An 8,860-nucleotide genomic window follows, 5' to 3' on the forward strand; every position below is an offset into this window, starting at 1 on the left:
CACAGAGCTGCGCTTCACTTATTCGCGAAGTATCGTGGAGCATTTATGATTTCATGGATTTTCCAGAATGGTTTGACCGGTATTGAGAAAATTGACAGAATCTTGGTACCCCGGATTAGTGTTATGAATGCGAGCGTCTGAGATCCTGTCCCAAACAGTGTCAGCAACCACGGAGTAGTACAATACGGCTGCACGACTTACTTGATGGTCACTAACAACGAGGTCAGTGGGGGCTGCTACTGCTATGTCCAAGGCTATGACGAGGTGACACCCAATGCCATGAAAGTTCAGGACAACTGCGAGATGGTCCAGGGCTCGGAGAACGTGTCCCAGATCACAGGAAATGTGCCGGAGTTGTTAGGGTGCAGTCGTGGAGATCTTGCAGGCACAAGCCCACCCACGTCCATCACGTATATATATATATATATATATATATATATATATATATATATATATATATATATATATATATAGGGTGTTTCAAAAATGGCCGGTATATTTGAAACGGCAATAAAAACTAAACGAGCAGTGATAGAAATACACCGTTTGTTGCAATATGCTTGGGACAACACTACATTTTCAGGCGGACAAACTTTCGAAATTACAGTAGTTACAATTTTCAACAACAGATGGCGCTGCAAGTGATGTGAAAGATATAGAAGACAACGCAGTCTGTGGGTGCGCCATTCTGTACGTCGTCTTTCTGCTGTAAGCGTGTGCTGTTCACAACGTGCAAGTGTGCTGTGGACAACATGGTTTATTCCTGAATATTTCGATGATCGTGTGATTGCTTTGGGCTATCCGAAACATACAGGAGGCGGCGTGGATTGGCGTGGATTGGCCTCCCTATTCGCCAGACATGAACCCCTGTGACTTATTTCTGTGGGGACACTTGAAAGACCAGGTGTACCGCCAGAATCCAGAAACAATTGAACAGCTGAAGCAGTACATCTCATCTGCATGTGAAGCCATTCCGCCAGACACGTTGTCAAAGGTTTCGGGTAATTTCATTCAGAGACTACGCCATATTATTGCTACGCATGGTGGATATGTGGAAAATATCGTACTATAGAGTTTCCCAGACCGCAGCGCCATCTGTTGTTGACAATTGTAACTACTGTAATTTCTAAAGTTTGTCTGCCTGAAAATGTACTGTTGTCCCAAGCATATTGCAACAAACGGTGTATTTCTATCGCTGCTCGTGTAGTTTTTATTACCGTTTCAAATATACCGGTCATTTTTGAAACACCCTGTATATATATATATATATATATATATATATATATATATATATATATATATATATAAAACAGGACGATATTAATAAGGTTCTTGTTTGTCTAAACAAGGCATATGCAGATATCAATAATAATAATTTGTAGTAATACTTATGCTCGAAATTGTCGAGGTCTGATACGATCCACTGGGATCTCATCCCATCATCATAGCTTTTTGCCATAATACCGGCTAATAATTTATCCAGTTCTGTCTGTAGGTCAACAAAATTCGTCTTACTTATCGCAACACTATAATCGAGTGCCCCTAGAAACGAACAAAATCTCGTAAGTAGTGCGTGCAGTTCTAAAGATAAATATTATTATTAATGCTGTAGAAGAGAAGAGAGAAGAAAAAGTGAATTACCACTCCTTAAGCATTTGATCCTCACTGATTAGTGTCATTCACCACGAAATAGTACTGGTCAAAGGCGTCACTGGCTGGGTTAACTCATTCAATTATACCTCTGTGGCAACTGCATCAATCCATTCACCCACATTATCATCGTCAGAGGGTGGATCTAGAAAGAAGCAGAACTAAATCTAATAAATAATGCTTAACAGCCAGACTAGGGCTGACTCACTTACTTGAACCTTCAATTAAGGAGAAATTTGAATTAAATCAATTTCAGTAAAAGATTGTGGCATAGGATGTATAGTTGCTGAGGCTGGGCTGCACCTCATCCGTACCAACAGCAGCAATGTCATTGAAAATTTCTACAACAGACATAAAGGTAGCACTACGTTAGATAGCTACATTATTCACATACATACAAAGAGAGGAAGTGAGAGGAAACGAGTGCTTATGTTCGCAAAATAAGCCTGTTGAAGGTTCTGTAGGCCATGCTCCATCATCTAGAGCACAGATGAACTGCAAGAGATCCTCCAGCATACTATCATTCATTAGAGGCGAAAGCAAACTTCCCTTGGCAACAAAATTGGAGAAAATCTCGTCCGCAGATGGCAGCTAAAATTCGCACTCAGTAACATGAAAAGAAATCATCTTACAACATACGTAGTTGCAGAAGCCTAAAATTGTATTAGGCTTACTTATTAGCGCCAGATGAAGCATCATCATTTCCACCTCATCTGTACAGGTTCAGAGCTCACAAAATTATTCTTGAAGACGCGAACAAGGTACTGAATCCAAAGTGAAGGAGAGTTTTCACAAAACTAGGAGTGGGGTGGGGATAATGTAACACCAGAGAATGCAGTGGCCGGTCTAGAAGGGATGTGAGCCCTGGCGGCTTTGAAATGAGTTCTGCGCCGAAATGGTTTTTTTTAGGCAAAACCAGTTACAACAGGATTTTTTGGTTTATGTTAACCAATGGAAATCGGGTATGGATATCTCCCATAATGTGTTTGCAGGTAAGTTGGTTCCTGCTTGTGGTAGTGCACAGGAGATGATATCTTTCCCGCTTCCACGTGTGTTCTATATTTCTTAATGGTCTGCAGTACATGGCAGGTATTTCATTTTTGAGGCTACATGTAAGCTGTGGAATGCAGCACTTTCGCCGATCAAAGGAAAGTATATATTTCTGACGCTTTGCAGCTCTCAGATTGCAGTGGACGCTTTAGAGGAGCACCTCTTACATGTCTCCTGGGAGTCTGATAACGACTACCGCTTACTGTCACTGTTGCTCTCAGTGCGCCTACGCAGCCACCGGGACACACATGGCTGCCACTGGTCTACGTGCACAGCACCTCGTGTTGCCGAACGCGACTCCACATGTGCATGTAAAGACCGACACGTGCACATCCAGTACGAGTGCAGTGATGGAATAGAGGATAAGGGGAGTTCACATTCCAGATGAAGTCTGTACCTCTGTTCAGGTACTGAATAGTTAAAGAGTTCACTGTGTACCGAGAGGTCCACATGGAGCACTGGCAGCAGGTGGACGTCAACTTGTGCTGCTTCCAGAATTGTATAGAAGAAGCATCTAGAATTTTTTCCGCAGTCCTCAATGAACTGGATGAGCAACACATAACACATACTTACCTGAAACCCGTAAGAGGTATAGGATGAGCTGAATAAACAAAATACACTGTTTTTTAAAGACAGGATCATTTATTGGTGACTCACATGAAACGTATTGGTGCATTATTTGAAGCACACACAGAAAACCACTTACGCCTCTTCCATACAGTTGCTTGAGTCTTAGAACGAATGAGCAACTGTATTCTTTGAGATTGTGTACTGACGCACTCTTGAAGATTTCATGGAACCATTACCCATTTTTACGGTCTTGGGGATAAACCACGCTGTCAGTGTGATCATAGAGATGTCACCATATCTTCAAACAGCACTACATCATCAACCCAGCATTTACATGTCGGAGTAGTGTGCACCATGCTGTGGTTCATCGAGTCTTGGCACATGTTACTGCACTGAATGGTGTAGGTAGGTGACGATTGGGGAAACCTTACTAATACACATGAAGGATAGGTGACTGTTGCGAATTCAACATCCATAAACACAAATCGTCCACACTCATCATAAAAAACATGTACAGCCACAATGACGTTAGCACCTTGAGGCGCAATCGTGGAATATCTCGGGTGTGAAGCAGCAATTCTATGTTAATACAAGACACTGTACAACCTCTGCGAGAGGTGAGTAATCTATTACACAATCATGCAACAATAATCGTATGCTGTGGAGCAACACAAACAAAATCTTTAAATTGCTTTGCGCTGAGCATGCATCCAAATTCATCACCGTCATAGTAAGAAGAGTGAAACCAATCATATTTCTCTAAAAATAGACCGATATCGTTATTTCCCTAGTCAAGGTGAAGATTACCGTAAGGGCAATATACAGAATTCAAGTACACTCTTTTAGTGTTTAGGTTAGAATTGTCTAATACGCTTTACTCCTCCTTCATATTCCCTCTCCTTTCTGTTTTCAGCACTAGAATTAGTTGAACTGATATCTTAATCGGTAAAAAATGTCTTGATGATGTGGGTAGAACTGGATACTCACAGAGTTGCAATGAAGGGAAACATAATGGCAGGTGAACTTGAGAATTCAATACACGTAAGAGTTTCAGATGTTTCTTGTCTGATACAGTTACATGGGAAACTTTCCACACAAATTTACCCAACATAATTTAGTCTCTTATATACATTATTATCCGTCATAATTTGGACTCGCATCAGTTCCTGTTTGTCGATCATAATGATGTGCTTATTATCATAGAAGAAGCCCACAAACAGTTTAAGAGAGATATAGTCTTTAAAGTTATTACTTATTGATCCGACTATAAACCATCTTGAATTTTGTAAAGCATTCAGGTCATTGATTTGGAGATGTATGTTTTGAGTGACGATGCTATCCTCACATTAAGTGTGCTGTCGACCTCAAGGCTACGAAGTTCATATCTTATTTCTTGAACTCATTATCTGTAAGAAATGGTGTTGCTGCTGGTGCTCATTACTGTTAAATAATCTTGTTGCTGAATGATAATTCTTATCGTGTGATTATTAATAAACGTTACTGAAGTAAATGGTTTATGGAAGAAATATTCTTGATTCGTGATTCACTCATCATAATGATCTGGAAGTGATATATTCGCTAATATTACTGTGTGCTTTCAGTCCCATCAATTTCAAGAACTTGTAATACTCACGTATCACCACGTAGTCCTTCTTTTGCACAATGGGGTACTGCTGGGTGTATGGGTCAGTTTTATACTTTATACAGATGTTTCCGGTGCTTCAAACGAATACCTAGTATTACATGATTTCCCCTGCTTGAAAATAGATTAGATATCCTTTCTGGTCACCAAAGTTCAACAAAAGATGGCCTAATGTTCGAACTGTCACTGGGAGGTACACTAGGTTGCTCAGCATCTCAGCGAGTTTGTATCCTAGTTCCACTGTAGGGAAGAACCCATTGCCTTCATTAATCGACCATTGAGATACGAATTCTTTGTGGTATTACACTCAACCTGGATCATGTTAAGAGGTAGAATATCCACTGTTGGAGCCGACTCATAAATTTTCTTGGTATAATTGTCCAAGACTTGGCTCCTCAAAAACCCTGGTATCGATCTTCCTGAACGTTTCTCCCTAAAGTCTCGTCATCATTTGTATCTCTGTTTTAAACATTTTAGCATTTGCACAAGACTCAAACGCCTTTACAGCTCGTTTTATAATTGCATTTAAATCGTCAGTATTGTATGAGCCAGGGGATATTTCCACAACTTTACCACTTCCTAGATGCAGTTTATTTTACACTTCAGTGATATTAGATATGCTGCTTGCAGAGCAATCAGTGCAGTACACCATTCCCCTTTGCTTAGATCTATTGGGAGGAAGTAAATTTCACTTAATACTGATGAACATTCTTTTAAAATAAGAGTCTACGATATCACATCTAAACCTCAGCTGGCGTAGCGATGTGTACGCTGCTTGTTTTTATGCAGTAGTCATGAAGAACATTAACCATAAACGTTCAGAGAAATATGAATCGAAGTCTCGGTAGTGTCGAAAATTGTAGAAGACTAGGTTTTTAAAGATTTTGTGGTGCATTTCTGCAGGTGGCCGTAAACCTCCGTACAGGCTAGTGTAGAGCATATTACTCTGTTTTATTTTCTTCTTACTCTTCTTCTTCTTATTTTCTTTTTACATACGCAACTCAGTTCGTTCGAGATCCTCCTGCAGCGTCTAATTTTACAAAGGGGTATCTTGGCCAATTTCAGCAGATCTGTATTTGTAAGCAGTCTGTCCGGTGGTATGCATAGGTGACATAATTTTTAATAAACAGTTAATGTCCATTCTTGTATAGTCTACCTCCATCATCGTGCTATTCCATTTAGCCTCCTTTAGGTGCTCCTTTGTGTTTTGTGCCTTCTTTACTCTAGAGGCTATGCCAGCCACCCCTCCTGCTAATCGGCCATTTGCTGATAGTCCTGCAAGCACTGGAATTACGAACAGGATGAGTCCACCAGATACCTTAGATGTTGGCATAATCCTAGTCGTTAAAAATTTTTTTTTTTCTTCTTCTTCTTACTCCTTTTTGGTTCAACGTACTTTTAGCCGCTGCCACCGCTGATAAGACACAATTTTTAAACATTTTACAGCTCTCTTCTGCTCCTGTATTTTGTGACGAATTATATTCAACATTTGTTTTAAATTTATTCCCGCACCCAATTTAAGTTTAACTTGCATTGCTATATCAACTGCAAATGCTACAGTGCACTGTCCTATGTGTAGGTCCTTTCTTTGAGGTATATGCTTAGTTTTATCAGCTAAAATTCGAATAACAGAGTGACTTTCTGCCAAACATTGATATGCAGTGTATGTTAAATCATGGTCCTTGTAGGCGTCACCTGGTAGATTAATCTCTTTATCACCACAAGCAAGACTCTTTTTCAGCTTCGGTCCGCTTCTACAGTAGTTGTATTCGGGGATATATAGCTCCATTGGTAACTTATCCAGAATACTGCCGACATCCCTGATGCGCGTCGTAGCACTCATGTTATGCTACTGCAGTGTCTGTGGTGTGCCTACACTGTTATATACCAAATCGTGTGCATTCACCCAACTGTTCTGCGATCATGCGAAGCCTAGCAGTTTCATGAAATACCTTGCTCCCTCTACAGTTTACACTACTGGCCATTAAAATTGCCACACCACAAAGATGACGTGCTACAGACGTGAAATTTAACCGACAGGAAGAAGATTCTGTTATCTGCAAATGATTAGCTTTTCAGAGCATTCACACAAGGTTGGCTCCGGTGGCGACACCTACAACGTGCTGACATGAGGAAAGTTTCCAACCGATTTCTCATACACAAACAGCAGCTGACCGGCGTTGCCTGGTGAAACGTTGTTGTGATGCCTCGTGTAAGGAGGAGAAATGCGTACCATCACGTTTCCGACTTTGATAAAGGTCGGATTGTAGTCTATCGCGATTGCGGTTTATCGTATCGCGACATACCTGCTCGTGTTGGTCGAGATCCAATGACTGTTAGCAGAATATGGAATCGGTTGGTTCAGGAGGGTGATACGGAACGCCGTGCTGGATCCCATCTCCGGCGGTACTTCGTTTGAATACCGCCCTTCGATTGTGCTATTACGGTACCAATCGAAGCGATCGGTGTTACAGGTGCCCGCCAGCTCGTCAACGTGCAGCAGTCAGCAGCCAGCAGCCAGCAGCCAGCAGCGGTCCCCGCCGGCAGCCAGCAGCGGTTCCTGCCAGCGTCCATCAGCGGTTCCTGGCAGCAGCCAGCAGCGGTTTCTGCCAGCAGCCTGCAGCCAGCGTCCAGCAACGGTCCCAGCCAGCGTCCAGCAGCCAGCAGCGGCTCCTGCCAGCAGCAAGCAGCCTGCAGCCAGCGTCCAGTGGCCAGCAACGGTTCCCGCCAGCAGCCAGCGTCCAGCAGCGCTTCCTTCCAGCAGCCAGCGTCCAGCAGCGGTCCCAGCCAGCAGCGGTTCCTCCCAGCAGCCAGCAGCCAGCGTCCAGCTGCGGTCCCAGCCAGCGTCCAGCAGCAGCAGCAGCAGCAGCAGCAGCAGCAATAGCGTCGCCTCCCCCGCCAGCAACAGCAGAGTGGGGCTTTGGCCCCAGTCTCCTTCATAGTTTCTCAGTCCCTTCTACTCTGTGTTTCTCGTCGCCTTCTTTGTCCTGTCATGTGCTTTTCCCCTTCCCATAATGTCGACCCCCACCACCGCCACTACTGCCACCACCACTGCCATCATTTACACGTCCCCCTCCGCCGCCGCCACCACTACCACGTGGTGTGCCACATCACTCCCCCCTCAGTCCATCCCGCGACTCCTCACTCTCCCATCTCCCTCACTATTTGTCGCCCCATCCCCGGTTCCTCCCTCCCACGCCTCCTCTGATCCCTTCCTTCCACTCCCTCCCTTTGCTCATTCCGTTTCTGCGGCCCCCGCTAGGGTGGTCGCCTGAAGGGCTACGGCCCACCCTCAACTCTCCCATTCGCCTTCATCATCATCGTCTTCACCGTCGCCTTCACCATCGCCCTCACCATCTCCAGCGCCGACCTCAGCACTGGGACCTGCCACTCCCCGCCACATTCCAGTCACTCCAATCCCCCAAACCTCCTGCGCCGCCGTCAAGCGCCCCAGTGGCACTCCTGCCTCCTCTACTCCCAAAAGGGCTCCTCCTCGTCCCCCTTCCCCAGCCCATGATGCCATGGATGTCTCCCCGCCTGTCCTTGCCCCCTCCTCCTCCTCCTCCTCCTCCACAACCCCCTCCTCCTACCGCTACCTCCTCTCCCGTCCTGATCCCTCCCTTCTTGAGGCCCGGAACCTCACCCTCTTCCTTCGCCAGCATTTTCCTGGTGCCCCCATCTCCCTCCTCTCTCCCCGCCGTGATTCGGTGCTCATCTCCTCCCCCAGCCCTACCCTCCACACAGATCTTCTTTCCCGCATCCCTGTCACCTGCTTTGGCCCTCATGCCTCCCTTACTCCTGCCCCTTCCCCACCACCCTCCCACCAACCCCAACCTCCGTGTCCCCCGCCGACCCTCACCGCCGTGATCACTTGGCTTAGTCTGACGATCACTGAGGAGGAGGTGTTGGCGGAGCTTCAGACACATCCCCATCTGAAGGTGCGTGTGG

This window comes from Schistocerca nitens, chromosome 3 (assembly GCF_023898315.1).
Source record: "Schistocerca nitens isolate TAMUIC-IGC-003100 chromosome 3, iqSchNite1.1, whole genome shotgun sequence".
In the NCBI taxonomy this organism is placed as follows: domain Eukaryota; kingdom Metazoa; phylum Arthropoda; class Insecta; order Orthoptera; family Acrididae; genus Schistocerca; species Schistocerca nitens.